Below are 22,751 nucleotides of genomic sequence, written 5' to 3'. Positions count from 1 at the left end.
ATTGAATGACATCGGCGGTAGGATACGACCTTGTCTCACTCCCTTCTCAACCACTGCTTCCCTTTCGTGTCCCTCTACTCTTATAACAGCCATCTGGTTTCTGTACAAATTGTAAATAGCCTTTCGCTTTCTGTTTTTGACCCCTGCCACCTTCAGAATTTGAAAGAGAGTATTCCAGTCAACATTGTCAAAACCTTTCTCTAAGTCTACAAATGCTAGAAACGTAGGTTTGCCTTTCCTTAACCTGTCTTCTTTCTACTGAATCCAAATTGATCTTCCCCGACATTGGCTTCTACCAGTTTTTCCATTCGTCTGTAAAGAATTCGTGTTAGTATTTTGTAACCGTGACTTATTAACTCGGTAGTTCGGTAATTTTCACACCTGCCAACACCTGCTTTCTTTGGGGTTGGAAGTATTATATTCTTCTTGAAGTCAAAGGGTATTTCGCCTGTCTCATATATCTTGCTCACCAGATGGAAGAGTTTGTAATGTCGGCCGGTGTGTCCGAGCGGTTCTAGGCGCTTCAGTCTGGAACAGCGCGACCGCTACGGTCGCAGGTTCGAATACTGCCTGGGGCATGGATGTGTGTAATGTCCTTAGGTTAGTTAGGTTTAAGTAGTTCTAAGTTATAGGGGACTGATGACCTCAGATGTTAAGTCCCATAGTGCTCAGAGCCATTTGACCATTTTTTGAAGTTTTGTAATGGCTGGTTCTCCCAAGGCTGTCAATAGTTCTAACAGGCCTTGTTTCGACTTAGGGCTTTCAGTGCTTCATTGGGGAGGATGAAAATTTTGCTGGTGCGAAATATCTCCTTAAGATTTTGTGTTGGTCTGGAAACCGCCATTTTCACACCACCGTTTCTCCAAACTCCTAATGTGAGGGCGAGCTGATCAACTCTTCGTATCCTTTTCGTTCACGGCAGACGCAGACGTAGATCTTCGAGACCGACACCCTTGACAAAAAGCATTGGCGCTGTCGCTGTCGGTGTCTCGTGGAGAGGCGGCGAGAAGCGCCCGGGGCTGGGCGCTGGGACCAGCTGTGAGCAGGCCGGCTGCCGCCTGGCGGGCACGTGGTAACGAGCCGGCGACAACGCCACCTGTGGCTGGCTGCGCTGCTCGCTGTCCCAATTAGCGGCCAGATTTATCGTCGGCGGCGCCGAGTGTTGTGTCGATGCAGCCCGTCAAGCGCGTTCTACACGAAGAGCGTTAAGAGTCAGCGGCAGCTCACGCTCTGTTGTGTACTGCCGAGGCATGTAATTATGGCGAGTAATGCTTTCCAGAGCGTATTGTATGGCGCTCTGCAACAGATACACAAACACGTACACAAATTAACCAGATGAAAGATACTCCTATCGTAGCACGAAAAGGATAAATACATCATGGACAAGAGTTAGGAATGTAAAAGAAGAAAACTTGTTTTTCCACTTTATAAATCTAAACGTTTTGACATATTCGCGTTTTTTTTGCTTGTTAGTATTGGTTCAAAAACCAAAAGGGAACAACAAATGTCGAAGACGAACGAATTGCACGGATTAAAAAGTGTGTAAGACAAGGATGTCTGCCCCTGCTGTTCAATCTATGGGTTGAAGAAGCAATGACCGAAATAAAAGAGAGGTTTAAGAGTGGGATTAAAATTCAAGTTGAAAGAATATCAATGATGAGATTCGCTGATGACATTGCTATCCTTAGTGGTTCAAATGGCTCTGAGCACTATGGGACTCAACATCTTAGGTCATAAGTCCCCTAGAACTTAGAACTACTTAAACCTAACCAACCTAAGGACATCACACACACCCATGCCCGAGGCAGGATTCGAACCTGCGACCGTAGCAGTCCCGCGGTTCCGGACTGCAGCGCCAGAACCGCTAGACCACCGCGGCCGGCGCTATCCTTAGTGAAGATGAATTACAGGGTTTTCTCAATGGAATGAACAGTCTAACGAGTACAGAATACGGAATGAGAGTAAGAAGTCGTAGCAGAAATGAGAACAGCGAGAAACTTAATATCCAAACAAAGCGAGTGAAGTTAAGCAATTCTCCTACCTAGACAGCATAAAACCAGAGACGGACGAAGCAAGGAGGACATAAAAAGAAGACTAGTATGGTCAAAGAGGGCATACCTGGCCAAAAGAAGTCCACTAGTATCAAACATAGGTCCTGAGGCACGGAGTGTGGGAAAACGGGAACAGAAGGGAATAGAAGCATCTGAGATGTACTGCTACAGAAAAATGTTGCAAATTAGCTGGGCTGATTAGGTAAGAAATGAGGTTCTCTGCAGGATCAATGACGAAAGGAATATATGGAAAACACTTGACAAGAAGGACAGGGTGGTAGACATCTATTAAGACAAAATGGTTCAATGGTTGATTCCCAAATGTTGAAAATATGTTTTAGTTCAAATACAATGGCTCTGAGCACTATGGGACTTAACTTCTGAGGTAATCAGTCCCCTAGACCTTAGAACTTCTTAAACATAACTAACCTAAGGACAACACACACATCCGTGCCCGAGGCAGGACTTGAACCTGCGACCGTAGCGGTCGCGGGGCTCCAGACTGAAGCGCCTAGAACCGCTCGGCCACTCCGGCCGGCTCTATTAAGACATCAAGAAACAACTCCTATGACGCTAGAGGGAGCTGTAGAGGGTAAAAACTGTAGAAGACAGAGATCGCGATACAACCAGCAAATGATTGAGGAAGTGGGCTGCAAATGCTACTTTGGGAGGTAGAGGTTTGTACAGGAGACGAATTCGTGCGGCCTGCATCAGACTAGTCTAATGACAAAAAAAGCATTAGTACCCACGTTATGTAACATTATCTATCCTGTCAAGTAATGTAACATGATGTCATGTCATCCAACATGGCATTTTCCATGTCGTGCAGTATGATACAACTTACCGTTAAACTCTGGGAATCTTCCTATTGCGGATCAACCACTACTCTAGGATAGTTCTTATTGTAGATCCATTCCAGTTTCTAGAAGCACATAAATGAGTGTTTATTTCTTCTTACACTCCTCACAATGCACAGAATGGGTGTTGGGTTCCAAGATGCTACTGCAGCCGGGTGTAAAAATAAATGTGCGCAACGGAAAATAATAAACGCTAAAATGAAGATTTGGCCCTGTCTGACTACCCCCTGAAGCAGATCTTAGGATCTCTTAACGGACTTTAACATATAAATTACAACCTAAACATAAATGAATGATTAAGGCATCTAATACTACTAAATGATAAACATTGTTCTTGATTTTATATTTATTGTAGATTAAATTTCCTAAGTAAAATTACTAATCCATTGCCCAACTCTGCCTTTTATTACGACTGCACGATCTAATTTCAATAACGCGAAATGACTTACATCAGCTACGTACCAAACACTAAGACATTACTTTCAAAGATGATCTACGGTGGTGTGCAACCTCAGTAGAAATAAACTAACGTGATCACAGCTGTTTAGATTTTATAGCCCTAATAAGCCGAATGTTACGTCTTCTGCACCACTTGTTAGCAGCACACTCTGTGGCTGAGCCAAAGACTGGGACGGCGTGGAGTTTTACAATTATTTTTTGAACTTCCTTTATAATTTCTCCCTCGTCGTCGCTGCCCACCCCTGCGGATCCCTCTACCTGGCTGCTGTGTAGATTCTCCGAGAATGCGCGCCACCTATCGCAAAATGGCTCTGAGCACTATGGGACTCAACTGCTGAGGTCATTAGTCCCCTAGAACTTAGAACTAGTTAAACCTAACTAACCTAAGGACATCACAAACATCCATGCCCGAGGCAGGATTCGAACCTGCGACCGTAGCGGTCTTGCGGTTCCAGACTGCAGCGCCTTTAACCGCACGGCCACTTCGGCCGGCCACCTATCGCACTCTGAGCCTCAGACCACCAGTGCTCTGCTGAAGTCAGGATGCCCTATGGTTGAGATGAACTCGTCGCCGCTCGGCAGCCGCGTCGCCGTGAGGTCAGCTGCCGACGCCTGCTGCACCGACGGCTGGGAAGCCGTCAGTCGCGATGTCCGCGAGGTCCCGTCATGGACGGACCACGTGCCGTGGGGCCAGCTGCCGTGAGGTCCGGGCGTCAGTCCCTGGTGGCGCCTCTGACCAAGACCGCGCTGTGGCCGGTCCTGCTGGAAATTCTCGCTGTAGTCAGCCAGTCATGGTGCCGACTGAACTCGGGCCGACCTCCAGAGCTGAAGTTGACATCTGACGGTGAACGGATGACTCCTGCGAGCTGGAACAGACTTCTGGAATCGTCACCTACGAAGGCTGAACATTCGGACATGGACTACATCCATCCTCAGATCCGAACTGCTTCCTAATGGCTATTGTCTGTTGCTGCTTGCGCTCCACTATTTATATCCGGCAGGAGGACGTTTTTTACCCTCGGTGATAGCTTTTTGTTATTACTCCCACAATATATTGCAGCGTAACTTAGCGTGCTGGCCTCACTTCCCCTTACTCAGCACTCTCCAGGCTTCGCTCGGCGCTCGGTCTGTGTGTGTCCTTGCATGTCTGTTGGTAGACTGCTGCTGTCAGCAAGGCTATCTATGCCTGCCTACTTCACAGCGCCTCGGTCGCTGGCGTGCCTTTGTTTTGCCATTCTCCACTGCGTGAAGCAATGCTTACTACATGTGGCCGCAACGCTGCCTCCTCCTAAAAATTAAATTCGTCCACGAATTTACCCTATACGTTAACTCCAGTTCTATTCTTTAGTGTACTTCTTCCCTATATACATCCAGGTTGCCCTGACTCATGCCCTACTGGTAATCCATTCTACAGGAATCTCATGGACCAGTCTTGCATTAACATGCTTAATCCTCCATTTTAATAAGACATATACCACACCAATAAATACAATCTACATGGTAACAGTACTGGTTGAAGTACCAATGGTCACTAGGCTACGTTTCCTCCTGTTATAGTACTCCTCCACATGCCTTAATAATTGATGCATTGAAATTTGACCTTTCTCCGAATCTAATAGTTTATCTATCGTTTTCAATAGTGTAGCATCCAAGGTGGTGTTAATATACGTCAAATTTCTCCTGGAGCGATGCTGAATGATGCATCTGGCCAGTACAACATCAGATGAGTATCTGTAACCTTGGTGACTCCCTTGACTGCCGCTGGTAGGCTGAAACGATCCCCCACTATTTCACAATTTGTCCCATTGATTAGCAGACCACTGTCCTGTAATTCCATCTGTGTGGTTGCTGTCCAATTCCCATTGTCATAACACTTGGCTGATATCCTCTCCGTAGTGAATACTGAATACAACCAATGCCTCCCAACTTGCTGAAAATGTGGCGTAGGCTTCACTATTATTCTCAGACACCCCGAAGCTTCTGCTTCTGCCTAAATAACTGGATCTCACACGACTCCTTGCCCGTGAAAACAACCCATGGTGGACAAGTGGAAGCTGACTCCATTAGACATCTACTCAACTCTAAATTCGACGTAGCAGCCTGAGTATCCACCTCTTTAGAAATTAATAAAACCTCCTGTATCCTGAACTGTATGCCCTTCCCCATGTGCTCCCATATGACCGGATAAGGATGCACTGTGTAACAGTGATACTGTCTCCCCACACTAGTTACTGGAAATCTAATCTCTATATACATCATAACTAGATCCGTTATTACCTTAATCCTAGACATATGATAAAAAAGTTACATACTTGCTTCAATTATCGGTACTACGTGCTCTACCCCCTCTGGAAACTCTCCCTCTGCCTGCTTCAGACTCTGTCTGAATATTTCTGGTGATAGCAACGACACACTCACCTACCCGTGCAATGCGTGATGTACTGCCTCTTGCCATTCATCTGTCCTCACTCAAGCATCACCAATGCTGTTAACCAGTTCCCACAGCAATTTAGCTATTTCCAACTTCCTTTCAACTATATCCAATTGCGTTTCTACCTGTTCCAGATCCGTATTCAATAATTTCTGTGTTTGTTCTATATATGCTCGTAACCCTGTAGCCATCCCACGCACCACATGTCACATTCAACAACTCTGTACCTAATCCCCATATCTCTGTTGTGTGTATATCCACTAACTTCCCTATGCTTTCCTCCCTGTCGTGAATAACTGTTAAAGAATTGTTCAAACCCTCAATATCGTCTGTATCCGCTGTTCCAAAAATTGTTTTCAGCGACTTCTCACCTGCATTCAACCAACCCCTCTTTAGTCTTTCTCCTCACTGGAGTCATGCTCACGACTTGGAGCAGTTGTTCCCTTATTTCCTTACATGACCTATCCAAAGCCTTGTACTCTTCTTGCACGTCCCGTAATATTCTGTTCTTGTTTGCGAACTTCTTGTTTCTTCCTTTTGGAACATACGGATTACCTAGTAGCACCCATTGGCCTACTCTGTACTGTGGCAACTTCCCTGTTGTACCTCCCATCCGTTCTTGTCATTCCAACGCTTTCGTGTTAGCTCGTCTAACACTCTGTCACACTTCCTTAATGGTTTTCGCAAATTGCCTTACATGGTCGCCCTCCGCTCCTAGCCTTGGACGAATCATCCAAAAGGTGATGGCATCTTCCGCCCATACACCACTTCGTATGGCGACAATCCTGTCGATGTATGTACCTTACTATTATATGCACTGGTTATGAATTGCAAGTACACATCCCAGTCGGTGTGCTGGCTATTTGCATAGTGACTCAACATCTTAGCGATTGTGCGATGCACTCTCTCTATTCGTCCGTTTGCTTGCGGTTGGAATGGACTAGTCCGTAGTTTCTCTACCTTCAGTAACTTACACAGTTGCTTCATCAGATCAGACGTGAAATCAATACCTTGATCCGAGATTAAGGTACCCCATACCTGAGTAACCAATTATTAACTAAAGCTTGTGCCACCGTACTTGCTTTCTGATCTGGTAATGCGACCATGACTAAATGGTCAACCACTGTTAACACATACTTATTCCCTACTGCACTCCTATTAAATGGGCCTAATACATCAATTCCGATTTGTTGGAAAGGTCTGTCTGGCTCTGGTAATCTTTGAAGCTGAATCTTTTGATGGCTCAAGTCCGCACGCTGTGCGCATGGCACACAATTCCTGACGTACTCCTCCACGTCTTGACGTCGTGTCCTCCACCGAAACTTCTACACTATCTGCCTATCCGTAGCTCCTCTCCCAGCATGTCCTGAAAGAAAATGGTCGTGCACCTGTTGCAAAACTTCAGATCTTAAGGCTGCTGGTACGACGACGCGCGGGCCGCATTTTGTCGACCTGCAAAGTAACCTGTCCTCTGCTAGGAACTGCGGTTGCTTTCTGAACAATTGGCAATCACTATCTATGGCTTGTGCCCTTTTCCACTCATCGTCACTCACCCTGTTACTTGTAATACTGCAACTTTCCTGCTCAATGTTTCAGCATTGGCATGTTTCACACCTGGCTTATGTATTACCTCATAATCGAACTCACTGAGTTTCAGCGCCCATCTCACTAGCCTACTCGCTGGGTCTTTCAGACCTAATAACCATTTCAGAGCTGAATGATCCGTCACAACCTTGAACCCTCTACAATACAGTTAACATCGAAAGTACGAAATCCCGTATATTACCGCTAACAATTCCTTCTCCGTCGTGGAGTAATTTTGTTCCGCCTTGTTAAGTTGACGAGACACGAACGCAATCGGTAGTTCTTTGTCATCAATTTCTTGCCAAGTACAACCCCAAGAGCGTGATTAGATGCGTCACATTGTAGTATAAACTCCTTTGAAAAGTCTGGAAACTTTAAAACTGGATCTGATGTCAGTATCCGTTTCAACTCTTGAAATGGTTTCTCGCACTCTGACGTCCACTGGAAGGCAACACCTTATCTTAGCAACTTAGTAAATGGCCTTGCTATTTCTGTGAGCCCCTGTACGAATTTTCGATGATAGCTTGCCAGACCAATATACGATTGCAGTTGTTTAACCGTTTGCGGAACCGAAAAATTTCGTACTGCAGAAGTGAGACGAGGATCTGTGTACCCCGTCCTGACTAATAACATGCCCGAGATAATTTACTTGTGCTTGCGCAAAATGGAATTTGTCCGAACTTAATGTTAGCCGCACTGCCTCTAATCTTTTAAACATCTCCTCTACCCATTCCACATGCTGCTCTATATCTCTTGAAAAAACTGTCATCCAGATACACCATGCATTTTCTCGGTTTCAACCCGTGAAGGACTTCATCCAACAACCTCTGAAATGTTGCTCGAGCGTTTTTTAGTCCAAACGGCATTCTTTTATACTCGAAGTGACCACAATGCGTCGTAAATGCTGTTTTTGGCCTGTCCTCCGGACATACTTCAATCTGGTGATAACCGCTTCGCAGATCCATAGTGTAGAAAAATTTACACTGCCCTAGGTTGTCTAACGTTTCTGTGATATTCGGAATTGGATATATGTCCGCCACTGTCCGTTCATTCAAATGTCTGTAATCGCAACAAAAGCGAAATTTTTTCGACCTGTCCAGTGTCTTCTTCGGAACTAGGACCACGCTACTAGACCAAGGACTATTATTGTGCTGGATTATCCCATCTTCCAGTTGCTGCTCTATTAATTACTCTACTACTGGTTGTAATTGTTTCGGTAGTCTGTATGGCTTACGATACACCGGAGCGTGATTCCCCGTCGGAATACGATGCTGTGTTATTGGTGTAGCGGGTAACGTACCCTGTGCTTCAAACAATGCTTTGTACTTTAGTAACAATGCTTCCACACCCAAACGATCATTTCCTCTCAAATGATTTACCTTGTCACGAAGTGCAGACGTGCTGACGGTTTGCTTAACATCATAGTCTAGCCTCGAACTATCGATGTCCTCTTCATCCATTAACTCTACTGTGGCTATTACTAATCCCTTCGGCAGATCGACATCATCCCGCCCGAAGTTATCTAAACTCACCGGAACCATAAACTACCCGTTTATGTCCGTTATCCGTGATACACTCCTACGAATAAAGCAATGCTTTTCGTCTAAAACCTCATTACTCGGTAGTGGCTCTACCAAGAATAACCCCTGCCGTGGCACATCGATATCCACCGGTACCCAGATCAACTTCCCTGCACCTGTTCGTACTTTGTCACATGAAATCACCTTTAATGCACTTGTACGCAGTTTAGTTGGTGACTATCGGTGCACCTTGCGACTCTGAAACATTTGCAACGGCTGTACCCATTGAGAACAAGTTCCCATCAAGTTCCAACGTATGTTGCGAAAGGTCAATTTTGGCGTGATGTTTAATCAGAAAGTCCAACCCAAGTATCGCTGAAAATTCCTGTCCCACAGTTGACAACACCTCGATTTGCTCCCGAAAGCACACGTTCCCTATCTTAAACTTGAGCTGCGCTGATAACTGATACATGAGCTCGAGTATCCACCAAAACTCTTCGCCACTTATCTTTTATACAAACCATCAAACTACAATCTGCCTCTTCGTGCACTCTCTGAGTACCTCTTTTTACTGGGAATGCCTCCTGACGGCAGGAACACGCCCTTTTTCGTTTAACAGTTTTTTTACCTGCTTTATCATTAACCCGTCTCTTGGATTTACGCTACCGTGCCTTAAGCCCTATTTTCTGACAATTGAAACACTGCGGTTCCCGACATTGCCCTTAAAATGATCTTGCTTCCCACAACGGTAACACTCTTTGGAAGACGAAAAAATTTTCTTGTCATTGCGACTTCTAGTGGCGCTATCCACTTCCTGCAAATGTGTAGCTATGCGCAATGCTGCTGCTAAGTCACTTGGATTTTCCATCCGTATCCGGCGTGAAAAATCCGGTCAGACCCCTTGCAAAAAGGCGTCTAAAGCTCTATTCTCTGCTTCTTTCAATAGAACTTCATTTGCACTCGCATCTTGCGTTAACTCGTACGTGTGCGCATTCGTTCTCCTAATTCTGTCTGAAAATTCTACCGTTTCACCCGTTTTTTGCATCATCCTCCCAAATTTTTCTCTAAATATCTGGCACTGTTTTGTTTCCTAAACCTTTGCAATAATCCCTCAGTACTCTGTGAACGTAGTAGCATCCTTTAACCCTTCGTGGTGTGCCACATAAGTCTTTGCGTCACCTACTAACCGTAATCTCGCCATTTGCAAACACATTTCATCCGACCAGCCACACAGTCTAGCTGTACTACGTACGTCACCAATGAAAACATTCACATCCTCTGATGTTTTACCCGAGAAGGAAGGTATCAAATTAGCCGCTGAACAATCTACCACACCGGAAAAGACAGTACCCTTGCATTCTACACTATCGCTTCCCGAGCCTGATTGAGTATTTTGCAACAATTGTTGCTCCATCCTCTGCGTGTGCTGCTTTTGCCACTTATTTTCTTCGATCAGTTTCTTAACTTGCTCTGTCAATGCGACTATGGCGTCACTTGTCCCGGTTGCACGTGTCTCTGGCATATTCCGTGTGGTATACCTCACCTCACAAAAATAAAATTGTATTACCCAGAAGCAAGTTAATTCCTAGCATGTCTAATGGCAAACCATCTAGACTTACCACATTGCCCCGTTGCATGACCATAGAAGCCACACACATCACAAGTGCTTGGTACAAATTTATCGCAAGGAGCGATGTGACTTGTTAATCCACACACTACACATTTAGATGGTACTAAGTTAATGTGACTACCTTTCCCACGAAACTGCGATAAGTCTACAGGGCTGCTAGGCCTTTCAAATGACGCTCTCACATCCCTTAACGTTACCCTCGACATGTATAGCTACACAGAAAACATAGAGAGAAGGCAGTTACTGGACTCAACCTGTTCGGTGTTTCTCAGTTATTCCGCACCGTGTTAGTCAGTCGTGGCGTGGGTGCGCCTGACACCACTTGGCACGACTTATGCACCACTTGTTAGCAGCAGACACTGTGGCTGCACCAAAGACTGAGACGGCGTGGGTTTTACAATTATTTATTCAATTATCTTTACAATTTCTCCCTTGTCGTCGCTGCCCAGCCCTGCGGATCCCTCCACCTGGCTGCTGCTGTGTAGATTCTCCGAAAATGCGCGCAACGCACGCCACTGATCGTACTCGGGAGCCTCAGGCCACCAGTGCTTCGCTGAAGCCAGGATGCCCCGTAGTTGAGATGAACTCGTAGCCCCAGTATGGCACGCCCACGGACCCGCGTCGCCGTGAGGTCAGCTGCCGACGCCTGCTGCACCGACGGCTGGAAAGCCGTCAGTCGCGATGTCCGCGAGGTCCCGTCATGGACGGACCACGCGCCGTGGGGCCACCTGCCATGAGGTCCGGGCGTCAGTCCCTGGTGGCGCCTCTGACCAAGACCGCGCTGCGGCCGGTTCTGCTGGAAGTTCTCGCTGTAGTTAGTCAGCCATGGTGCCGACTGAACTCGGGCCGACCTCCAGAGCTGAAGTTGACATCTGACGGTGAACGGATGACTCCTGCAAGCTGGAACAGACTTCTGGAATCGTCACCTATGAAGATTGAACATTCGGACACGGACCACATCCGTCCTCAGATCCGAACTGCTTCCTAATGGCTCCTGTCTGTTGCTGCCTGCACCCCACTATTTATAACCAGCAGGAGGACGTTTTTTACCCTCGGTGGTAGCTCTTTGTTATTACTCCCGCAGTATATTGCAGCGTAACTTAGCGTGCTGGCCTCACTTCCCCTTACAACTCTCCAGGCTTTGCTCGGCGCTTGGTCTGTGTGCGTCCTGCGTCAGTCTGTTGGTAGACTGCTGCTGTCAGCAAGACTATCTGTTCCTGCCTACTTCGCAGCGCCTTGGTCGCTGGCATGCCTCTGTTTTGTCATTCTCCACTGCGTGAAGCAACGCTTACTACATGTGGCCACAACATGAAGCAATCTGTGATATCACCGTATGTACTGCGTCTGGTGTGTCGAAGTGGTGACTCTCGTTGTCTTCTGCGACGATGGAAGAGCTCCAGCCACAAATAAACTCTTTCAAACATTACGACTGCAGAAGGTGGTCCTCTGACTAATATACTCTAATGCTGTCTTCTCCTCTCTGTGTTCTACAGACGAGAAACGCGATCTCCCAGCCCCAAGATCGGAGTTCAGATAATGTCTCAATGTAAGCATAGGCAGATGAAGTGCTCTCAATTACTGAACGCTGCTTACACATCGACGGCTTCCAACCCAGAGGTGAAGTCCAGAATCGTATAGGTTCGCAACAGTACAGTTCCTAACTGTTCTACCGAGCGGGGTGGCGCAGTGGTTAACACACTGGACTCGCATTCGGGAGGACGACGGTTCAATCCCGTCTCCGGCCATCCTGATTTAGGTTTTCCGTGATTTCCCTCAATCGCTTGAGGCAAATGCCGGGATGGTTCCTTTGAAAGGACACGGCCGATTTCCTTCCCCATCCTTCCCTCACCCGAGCTTGCGCTCCGTCTCTAATGACCTCGTTGTCGACGGGACGTTAAACACTAATCGCCTCCTCTCCTCCTCCTAACTGTTCTAAGTATAAACTCTCCTGAAAGCAAAGACAGCAAGTCCGTCTGTACCAAAAAAGCTGATATCGAGCGATCGTCACACACGGGCGCTCACAACGGAAGTCCACATTTCTCCACCGCTGGCTTCCGAGCAAGGCTCATCTCCCCCCAACGAATCATATTCCCAAAACCATGGAATATTCTCCCTCTCTACAGATTCTTCTGAACGCAGACCAACCATATTTTAGTCCTTTGTCGTCCAGCGCGGAAAGTTTGCGAGGAAAAACCTATACTCGTACAATGCTACGTTTCTGAGTAAAAATCCTTGGAAATTTTCCGAGCCTGCATGGTTTCCGAGGTGCCGCTTCTTCGTTCCTCTCACCTGCGTCCAAAATTTGCAGAGTTCGGAAGTATTATCCGGCTATCCTTCCGCCCCTACTACAACAGCGGCCGCCCGTCACCCTATTGAGCTCCAGAGCTCAGGTGCGACGACGTCCGTCTAGCTACTTCCTGTGTTTAAGCAGAACCAACACCTGTGTGGGCCTTCCACTCAGAGCTTGAGTTCTGCCTGCCGTTTCATCTCCACTGGCGTTCCAACCTCTACTAGTATAGGCCATCATTCATTACTCAGTTTTTATAATAAAGACACTCCGTCACCTTTCATGCAATAAGTGTTAACAATTATTTACAAGGCGTATGTGACAATGTTAGTCTCCTTTAAATATTCATATATATCATGTACCACCTATCACATGATACCTAATTATGTTTGTAGATCACGGCAAAGTATGTGGATGGATGCTTGTAAGGTGCAAAATTATAGCCACGATTTGCACAAGTCTGAAATATAGAATTGCCCTCGTAAAAAGGTTCACAAAAAGAGAGCTCACAGAGTTGGGGAAGAGGAGTTAAGTCGTAAAAAAGCGCGAATATGTCAAGAAATTTTAATTTAATTGTCTTTGAAGCTGCTAGATAAGTCAAAAAGCTAGTTCCTGTCTATTACATCTCTAATTCTATCATTTCTTGTGCTGCGATAGGAGCATTTTTCATTCTGATTCCCAACGTGTACCCCATCATAATTTCGACATTAGACCGCCATAGCTTGGGAACCGATGAGTTTTTGCTACTCCGGGAGACGACTAATCCGAAATAGGGTTATTTAACGCTTTGAACAATGTTGCTTATAGCGTTGCACTGGATAAAGCTATCACAAAATAACAGGGCGACCGCTGACACGTATTTGTTAAATCGGAAACGATTTGCACAAGTCTGAAATATAGAAGTTCGCGCGTAAAGAGGTACACAAAAAGCGTATTTTCTGCACCAAAATTCGAATGAACCTAGATTTTTGAAGGCGTTTTTTATCATAAGAATGCATTTATTATTTATTTTTTCGCTTTAAATTGTTTCCGTATATTCAATTCACGTAACGAGTTTTGAGTGCTACATTTAGCTCCACTTTACACCGTTGTACCTCGAAAACGGATAAAGATCATTGGATAAAAAGCAATACGTTTTGACTTTATCCATTTATCTATCTTCGTGCAAAGTTTGAAACGACAGGTATAAAAACTTTTTGTTTGCACGTAAAATCCAAACGAGGGTGAATGTTTTTGTACTTAAAATACGAACGGTGTGTATTGTGCCATTTGCTGAGCATTAATTTCAGCCTAATTAAAAATCTTTTGCAAATGAAATTGATCAATTCGCACAAAATGCCTGGGCGTTCGTCGTTCAAACCTTGCTTAATGTACTGTAACATAGGTACATTAGAACAGATGTTCTAATGGCTCTACAAATGACCGCTGGTCCGGGCTAAAATAAAAAAATGTTTACTTCATGATTCTAGTTGTTATAGTAACCTACCGCGAACCCTCCCCCCATCCCCCCATCCCCCAAACCGCGATTCTGCGTGTGACCTTTTCAGACATGTTATTTTGTTACAGCGCTTCTGGGCTGTAACGATAATCGAAGCAGTAGCTGAAAAGGAGGGAGACAGGATTATCGCTTATCGCCAATGTCACTCAATATGTTCGCTGTGAACAGCACCATGGAGAAATTTTGGAATGGGTCAGTCTGCACTGTACTTATCAGAGAGGCGTAATGACACTGCCTGTGCCAGGCTAGTTTGTTTGAATTATCTTGTTACTAATATTGATTGAAATATTTCTGCCGGCCGGAGTGGCCGTGCGGTTCTAGGCGCTACAGTCTGGAACCGAGCGACCGCTACGATCGCAGGTTCGAATGCTGCCTCGGGCATGGATGTGTGTGATGTCCTTAGGTTAGTTAGGTTTAATTAGTTCTAAGTTCTAGGCGACTGATGACCTCAGAAGTTAAGTCGCATAGGGCTCACAGCCATTTGAACCATTTTTTTTAAAAATATTTCTAGGATAAATGAGTTACGAGCCGCAGTGCTTATATCCTAAGGGTTATTTACAGAATATACTTTGAAGTGTGTTACACAGGTAGTATGTCATTTTTTCTAGCTATTTTCAGAAAGTATGAGCGATATGTGTATTTTCAGTTACTTACATGCAGCGCAAGGCCTTTATTAAAATGAAGAATGTTACGTGAACCGGGGAGGAATTATTTACCCTGTGGAATTGATAGACTTTTTGGATTTTAAACTTTTTACATAATACATATATCGGAAACATCTCTGAAGTTAGCCGGCTGCGGTGGTCTAGCGGTTCTGGCGCTGCAGTCCGGAACCGCGGGACTGCTACGGTCGCAGGTTCGAATCCTGCCTCGGGCATGGGTGTGTGTGATGTCCTTAGGTTAGTTAGGTTTAAGTAGTTCTAAGTTCTAGGGGACTTATGACCTAAGATGTTGAGTCCCATAGTGCTCAGAGCCATTTGAACCATTTGAACCATCTCTGAAGTTAGCATTGCATTCTGTACATATTGTCAGCATTAAGAGCTGGAATTGTCACGTGATCCCGGGAAGACGCTGCTTTTCTTTTTTTTCTTGTAAAGGTCAATTCGCATTGGCCGGCATGTCACGCCAAGGTTTCTGCGGAAGAAAGTTTTGACGGTATTGTCATGTGCTAATCTATTTTCGCAGCGCTCACTCGTGTCATAGTAGTGAATTTCATGCTTTTATGTCTTCGTAATTTTTATTTTATTATTATAATTTATTTTTGTGGCAAATTGCAAATATTCCATATGACTTAGATATGCTTCCCATTAATTGTTCTTATACAAGTGAGGTCAGATACCTGAAATCAAAAAATTATTTAGGTTTTACAATAGCAGAACAGATCTGACGTCCCCAATATATATAGATAAGAAGGGAAGTTGACGAAGCAATTTCCATTACGTAATATTTTAAGTGAAATGGTCATCTTTAATGAAGGAGAAAAACACAGTTGTTCATGACTTATTACTTACGTAAGGAAAAAATAATGGATAAGGTAAACAGGCTCTATTCATTCTTTCATAACTATTGTTTGACGTGTTCGTATATATAAATTGCATCTAGCAAATAAATGTCGAGGTTTTGAAATTCTGTTTCACTTCTCAGCACTTTACCAAACAAAACTAATCAAGAACATACGCTATGAAGTTTGCTTTGGCTGTTAATAACCTTTGTCGCTCTTAGTTCCTCAGTTCTAACACTGTATTCAGACATTTTGTATCACAGATGATGACTCATAACCTCAGCTTCACCGTTCGGTACTGGATAAGCGAAATGACGTGACATGACGCGACGGACAGTGGGAACACGCACTGACGTGATTGTGTCTTGGCGCGATGGCCGTTCATTTTGCTCATCAGAGCCAGGAGTACAGTTTATTCCGGGTATCAAATGCAAATCGTTTTGGTGTCTACAAAACACCTATACCAAATCCACAGTACCTACGATAAGAATCTGTCTTTACTAGCGATATGACGACATTCAAAATTCATAGGATGCATTACATACAAACCTAAGAAATCCCGAGATCACGTGGCCACGGTGGCAGTGTATGTTGACAACAGAAAATCAGTCGACATATAAGTTTTCTGGGTATGGTATCGCATCATAATGTGTAAAACTACTACTGCTGGAGAAAAACCAACGTTTCAGCCACGGTTGCAGCGGCCTTCTTCTGAGTCTACTAGACTGCGACCGTGGCCGAAACGTTGGTTTTTCTCCAGCAGCAGTAATTTTATACAAAAAATGGTTCAAATGGCTCTGAGCACTATGGGACTTAATTTCTGAGGTCATCAGTCCCCTAGAACTTAGAACTACTTAAACCTAACTAACCTAAAGACATCACACACATGCATGCCCAAGGCAGGATTCGAACCTGCGACCGTAGAGGTCGCGTGGTTCCAGACTGTAGCGCCTAGAACCGCTCGGCCTACCCGGTCGGCAGTTGCTGCGTCATTTCATTCACAACTGTGATGCACCTTTTGTCCATACCATAGCAGAACTGCGCCTGCAGGAATCACAGAACATGTACTCTCTTCTTCTGGCAATGAGCCACTCTTGTTGTGCAGTCGTTTGTGGGAAGACGACAAGTATAACTTACCTTTTGAAGTCCCTGTGTACATGAAGGTTCTTGTAGAAAGTGCCGACCTCAATATGTTGGAACTCTTCTGCGTCCTGGACTCGCCCTTTCTTTCACTTTATTTATTTAGTCAAGAATTTTCATTAGGTTAGGAAGGCTCCGTTTTCAATCATGCTTTTGAAAGAGGGTTGGCAGAGATTGTCATAATGAATTCAATGATAGGTAGTTCCATGAACGATCAGAGGTGGTGGAACTGAGCGTACATTTTTTTTGACGGTCACAGCTGCTTCTGGCTGCTTTATCGTTGCCTGTTCGGAGAACCAGGAGCGTCGCAAGAGCAGGTGTATCAGCCCGGCTAGAGAAGGCTTGGGCGGGCACTTTCATGCAACGGGGGACAAGGTGGAGGCCACGATCTGAGCCACGGAGGTCCACCAGCCACAGGTAGAAGAAAGCTTGTAACATGCTGGGATACGTTGTCCCAGGCGCCTGTAGCGGAACCTTTTACGACTGTTTCTACTGACTGACGATGGATCGGCACCCGTGCAGTTATTCTTAGCTGAGGTGAGCGCATTCCTGCGATTCTGCAGGTGCCCTCCTGATGTTTCTCATGGAGCTTGCTGCGAGATCATTATCTGTTAGGCTTGTGAAAACGTTTCGCTTCAGCGGCCGAAATTGGTCAGTGCTGAAGGACACTTAACACTATGTCGCTGGGGTAGCTGCCGCCCCGCTTCCTGAGTGCTCAAAATAAGTGTATTGTGGGCTTGAGTGGAGTGTGAGGAAGCTTGGGATGTGTGTGATGGTTGCGAAGGAGAGAGGAGTGTCGGAGGGTGGATTCAGGGAGAGGTCACAAACGAGGAGACATCTATTCGGGCTCAGGGTGTGAAGGCGGAAGTTGATAAGGAGGCGCACTAGTCACGACATTCTACACATCTACACGAGTCAGTGAGCACTTTGCAGCGTTAGCCTTTACTGTGAATTTCATTAACTACAATGTTCTTTTACAACATCAGTATTTGCTACCCGATTTAAGTATATTGTGGTAACTTTCTAATTAACAGTGCACAATCACTGTCAAGCGAATTAGTTGCTTCAGATCGCAATTATCCATACTTAAAAGTCATAGAGTTAATTTTCTACTCTCTTTCCAATTAAGTCAACTTGTTTCTTGCAAACACCCCTCGATATGGAACATGCGTGAGGCTGTTGGTATCGTTTACTAGGAGGATTAATGGATAGCACTGACAGTGTGACTTATTTGGAGAGGTGATGCATCATGCAGCATCAAATGATTAGGTAAACCAAAACTAGGGATCTTACAAACCGGACACTATGTACAACATGAGTGTATTTATCTGTTTACCAACTGTCAATGGAATCTTGAGCACACCGCCTTACAATTACGTATACAAGAGTTTTTATCATGTTACTAATACACAACTATGAGGTTCAGGAAGCAGCAGATGTGCGTAGAATTACACTAAAAAAAGAACTCATACATGAGTTACCAAAACTATATTGAGACTGGTTATCTGCGCCTATCATCACCAGAGTGCTGTAGCCCCATGAAGGTAAGAGAGCAGAGTCTTATCGTTATTAGGTTTTAGTACATTGCAATATTTCGGTGTCACTACGATCGCACATTATATATTCATATAATTTTTGCCATAAATTTTTGTTTTTTGTGTGTTGTGTGAGAATGTGTCCACAGGTAGTGCTGCTGATGTCTGACTGCGTACTCCACCGCAACAAAAGTGTTAATCAAGATATCTGCACACAGATACACTGTAATGTTATAATGTGTGTGTGTGTGTGTGTGTGTGTGTGTGTGTGTGTGTGTGTGTGTGTGTGTGTGTGTTAGAATAGGTAAACACTGACTTAGTCATGGAGGCCATAGTTAAACGTCATCTTAAGAGGTAATAAGTTATGGGTGAAGCACAGTAATTGCATGTGTATGCACGCTGTCACTGGATAAGTAACAGGGTTTGGTATAGTTCTATGTAGACACTGCACCATGGACACTCAGACCCACATGATCCAGTACCCTCACATATCCATATTTTATACTTGGAACACATTGGATACTTGTATGTATTAGGGATACCTGATAAACACTGGATTAAAATTAATTTTTATTACTAGATATTAGGAAATTCATTTTTCGTATTTACATATTAATTGCCCATCTTTTGTTGTGAACTGTTGGGTAGACAAAATGTTACTAGTCGATAACTGATGGCATGTATAAGATGTGTGCAAATTTGGGCCTGCAGTGTTGTGGCACGGACTCGCAGCACACCGAAAAAGACTGGTGCAGCTAGCACGGAGGTTCAGCAACCAGACAGTGAGGGCTGGAGGAGACCCAGCTGATGACAGTCAGAAATTCAGGGCAGCCAATGGCAGATCTTAACGCAGAGGGACATCCGAGGCACGTGGCCTTCCGTACTTTCATGCACTCAGTGAGGGCGAGAATGGCCGTGTTGGCAAGCACTAGAGGGAGTAGACAGCATGGTGCCTGGAGCGACGCAAATACTAAGCGCTTATTGATCACACCTACGCTTGGAGGATTCGTGAAAGGATTAACACCCATTTGGCTAATTCCCTCTTGACAATTAATTTCCTGTGACTCAGTCATTCAGCCAGGCTGTAACCAAACGTAGTTCTGTTTTATCAGGACATCTACAACATACATCTATTTTTTCTCCTAGCGAGAATATCCACCTCCTAACGACGATGAAAGCGCAACCAATCTGGACCAACTTATATCAGTTGGCATTTGGATAGCAACAACATGACTGCTGTGCTACTTCTCTTCTCAATACATACTCTGGTGATCAGTCTTATGAGCTACTCACAAACAAGGTCAACTTCAGGCAGTGCATCACAGATGGGATGTCCGAGAATGCATCAGTGGAGACAATACAATTGGCTGCCCATACTGTCGTAACTGCAAATCCATGAAACTGCGCTGCCAGTAGGTAGAGGAGTGCATGCTGTTCCATTTCATGCTGCCTGTGATAGGAGGGAAGGATGTTCACTATTGCTCACAGCTGTCCCATACCTGGAGACACTACTTCGAGGAGGTCCTTGCCTCTGCCCACCAGCAGCCGAACACTCACGTGCCCAACAACTCCAGCCATGATTCATTATTACGTTTAAGTGATAGTGACATGCACAATGAAATAAAAGGTTGACTGTTGTGAAGTTGTTTGAGGCTTTCAGTGCTAGGAATTCTAGGTTGTGAGGGTATCAAAGATTTCTGACCTTGCTTACAGGGCACAGTGATAATTTTGATGTTGTTCCTGTGAAATATTACCTCTAAAATTAATATTTTTCTTGTAGTATCTTATTCTTATGTTTTAAAGTTATAGCGCTTAACAGTGTTCTTGGACATGCACTGGATGACCACGTGTTGACCATGTATCCACTGACATACATTTATTGTTGTTATTCTCAGGTGTATCTATATTCGAATGCACAAATATATAATTTCTTGCATTACTAGGTTGCAATTCAGTTATACCATTTAGAAACACACACGTTTCACACAACTGTTTGTGTGTGTGTGTGTTTTTTTTTTTTTTTTAAGATCAATGTTTAGTTTGGTGCTTACGTACTATAATTTACCTTATGTGCTCGCTCAGTTGTACATTTGATTTGAGTTTAGTCACATTAGGCACATGCTTAATGTTCAGTTATGTTCACGTTTATTAGCATGTACGTTGTCCAGTTACACTATGATTTACAAATGTACTTACTAATTGGTCCACGATAGTATTACTTACATGTGACACATGTCACATGTCATACACATTATTGCATTTGTCAGGGGTGAATGATGCTGAGGAGAGAGGATTATTGAATATTTGAACCTTCAGTCAGTACAAGTTCTATTCCTTTGGGCTGCAATGAGATGGGGAGACAGAGATTCTTTAGTATATTTTAAATTGTTTTAGATATTTCTACTCTAGTATCAGTAAAAGGGTTAGGGCTTTTGTCACAATGGATATGTTTCATTTATATTTTAATTGTCTAACTGTGTGAGTGAGATCCTTGCAGAGACCATGCAGTCCTATATAGAAAATGTCAGCAACATCCAGCATGCCCATCAACCCTGTATTCAGCGGTAGAGTATAGTAGAGTATAATTATTTAGATCTGTTTGGATCCCTGCGAATGTTTCTGTTGGATGTTGCTTCATTATGTTTTATTTTTCTTATGGTTGGCAAATTTGTCCCCTTACTTTTTTTATTTTTTCAGCTTAACCGATGTGTGAGTAATCATGAAGTTCAACTTTTTTTGTCCATGCCCCACTGCCACGACTTAAGTGCAACATGCCCCAAGCAAAAATTTACTGAGAGTTCAAAAAAACTGCAAGTCCTTGGACTGGCCTTTTCTTCCACTGTATTTATTTAGTCAGCAGACACACATAATTAGAATATTTGCATTAGGTTAGGAAGGCTCAATACTCAATGATGCTTATTAAAGAGGATAGACAGTAGTTGTCATAATGAATTCAATGATAGCTAGTTGCATGAAGGTATTAAAGCTGATAGAACTGAGCGCATGCTTTATCGGACAGTCACAGCTGCTACAGGGCCACTTTATTGGTGCCAGTTCAGGGAACCAGGAGGGGCGTGAGAAGAGGTATATCAGCTGGAGTAGCACTTTCATGCAACGGAAGGCAAGATGGAGAACATGGCCTGAGCCACAGTGGTCCACTAGCCGCAAGCAGAGTTTGTAACAGACTAGGATATATTGTTCTAGCGGAAATTTTTACGACTGCTTGCACTGACTCACGATGGATCGGCACACGGGCAATTGTTCTCGGGTGAGGTGAGTGCGTTTCTCTGATTCTGTAGGTGTCCCCATGATGTGGAGATTTTTACGAGATCATTATCTGTTAGGCTTGTGAAAAAGATTCGTCTCAGCGGCTGCAATCGGCCGGCACTGCAGGACTCTTGTCGCTTTGTCCTCGGGGTAACTGCTGTGCTTTTTTAGGGATGGCGTAGACACCCAAGCTGCGCTACTTCTTGGGTGCTCGAAATAAGAGTGATTTGATTGCGGAACTGGCTGTGACATCAGAAAAAGTACCAGTGAATACCCCCTCCCCCGCCCCCCGCCAACAGAAGGCAAGGTGAAGGACGTGGTCCGAGCTTCAGACGTCTGATAGCAACAGGCAGAGAAGAGCTCGTAGTGGGGTATGATGCACTGTCCTTGGAGACAGTGGCAGAACATTTTACAACTGCTCTCGTCGATTCGCGACGGACTGGCACCCTGAGAATTGTTCTCTGCTAAGGACAGTGTATTACTTTGATTCTGCAGGTGTTAGGCTTGTGAAAATGTTTCATCTCACTGGCTGAAAAGGCCAGCACTGCAGAACGCCCGATACTATGTCACCAGCATAGCTGTTCCGTTTTTTCGGGGCCATGGAGGCACCCAAACCACTCTGCTTCCCGTGTGTGCAAAATAACAAGTGTTTCGATTGGGACGACGGCTTTGACATCAGAAAGCATACCAGTGAATGCCTGTTCAGTGCCACGAGATGTGTTACAATTGAAGAAAGTATATTACCTGTCTTCTAGAGGAAGACTGTATTGTGTGCAGTGATATATGTGATTGGCGCATGAGAATGCTACCATTTTCGATCGGTGACTTTTAGCTTTTTGGTGCGTATTCGAAATGGAATGTCTTGCGGACTTGAGTAGAATAAGAGAACGTTTAGGATTCGCGCAGCGGCCACGATGGAGAGAGAAGTGCTGGCGAGTGGAGCAGGGTGGTGGCTAGGAGAGACCGATTCAGACTCAGGTCGTTAAGGTGG

The sequence above is a fragment of the Schistocerca cancellata genome, chromosome 8 (assembly GCF_023864275.1).
Source record: "Schistocerca cancellata isolate TAMUIC-IGC-003103 chromosome 8, iqSchCanc2.1, whole genome shotgun sequence".
In the NCBI taxonomy this organism is placed as follows: Eukaryota; Metazoa; Arthropoda; class Insecta; order Orthoptera; family Acrididae; genus Schistocerca; species Schistocerca cancellata.
Note: the sequence above shows the minus strand (reverse complement) of the source record.